Here is a 1,569-nt window from a genome sequence, read left to right as displayed (position 1 = left end):
GTCGAGGTGAATGATGTTACATTCTTAGTCACATCAGTGTCGAAGGGACCGTTTTCTTACATCCCTTTCGTATTATGGTTATTCATTGCGAAAACAATGGTTATCCTGTGATTACTAAAAATGCCCAACGGAAACATGGAACCTCGAGGGTCGCTAGAGGTATAATACAGAGAGTAGCTGACTGCTGTTGTTGGTGGTTGAGCCACCTTCGTGAAAACACTCAACAAAATTTTAAAAAGGTGTTGTAGAGATTAGGAAATAATAACGTGTCATGGATCTTTCAGGGTGTGTGCTGTTAAACAGAGACGAAATATCAACCATGATTATTTCAGGAATCAACATCCACTTCTAACACTTTATCTGAATTGCCACATCTTGTCGAAAATTTATCAGATAGGCTGTCAACTGTCATCCTTCATAAGGGAAAAAAGATTCAGGAAAATCAAGACACTTTAATGGGATTTTTTGATGCAGGAAAAGCGTTCGACAACATAAATTGACTCAAGACGGTTGAAATCCTCGGAAAAATTGCCATGCTCAATAGCGAAATACAGGTAACGTATAACATATACAAGAACTGAGGGAAGCCCGAGAGAGAAGTGTTCGGATTAAAAATGGCGTAAGAGAAGAATTGAATTTTTTCCCTCTATTGTTCAACCAGTATGGCAACGGTCTTGCCGCAGTGGATACACCGGTTCCCGTGAGATCACCGAAGTTAAGCGCTGTCGGGCGTGGTCGGCACTTGGATGGGTGACCTTCCAGGCCGCCATGCCCTGTTGCCATTTTTCGAGGTGCACTCAGCCTCGTGATGCCAATTGAGAAGCTACTCGACCGAATAGTAGCGGCTTCGGTCAAGAATACCATCATAACGACCGGGAGAACGATGTGCTGACCCCCGCCCCTCCTATCGGCATCCTCCACCGAGGATGACACAGCGGTCGGATGGTCCCGGTAGGCCACTCGTGGCTTGAAGACGGAGTGCTATTGTTCAACCAGTATGTCATGTACTAGGACATCAGCAAATCACTTCCATGGTTCTAGAGGGAGACGTCAGAGATTAGAACTTCCTCAACACATATTTGAGGACGTCGAGAGAAGGCGCTACTCTGAGATGAAACGATTGGCGCCAGAAAAGTCAGCATGACAGTCGGCATGAAAACAGTTAAATCCTGCCCAGAACGAATTTTTCACACAGGATCGAAGTGAATACTGTTGTGATGTTTCCTGGACGATTAAAACTATGCACCAGACTGGGACTCGAACTCATAACCAAGCTTTTCGCAGGCAACGTTCTTACCGACTGAGCCACGGCTTGAGACTCGTTCTGCAACTTCATCTCTGCCATACCAGGCCCCTACTTTTTAAATTTCACAGGTTCTGTCCTGCGTAGTTTTCTGGACTTTTACTCCCAGAGGAAAGGATTCTGTGGAGAAATTTGTTAGTCACTTTGCTGCAGACTGAAAGATTCGTTCTGGAAACCTTCATCTAGCCTGTAGAAAAAACGTTTTTTCTGCAATATGATTTCATCTGTGCTAGACCAGAAAGGTACGCAGAAAGGGGTCTGTGACA

General features: G+C 44.8%; 1 pseudogene; it reads left to right on the top strand.

The window, feature by feature from the left end:
* The first annotated feature begins 664 nt into the window (after positions 1-664).
* Positions 665-782, top strand: LOC126102347 (5S ribosomal RNA; annotated as a pseudogene).
* The last annotated feature ends 787 nt before the right edge of the window (positions 783-1,569 follow it).

The sequence above is a fragment of the Schistocerca cancellata genome, chromosome 9, assembly GCF_023864275.1.
Source record: "Schistocerca cancellata isolate TAMUIC-IGC-003103 chromosome 9, iqSchCanc2.1, whole genome shotgun sequence".
Lineage (NCBI taxonomy): Eukaryota > Metazoa > Arthropoda > Insecta > Orthoptera > Acrididae > Schistocerca > Schistocerca cancellata.
The sequence above is the reverse complement of the archived record's forward strand: the minus strand, read 5'-3'. Positions and strand labels throughout refer to the sequence as shown.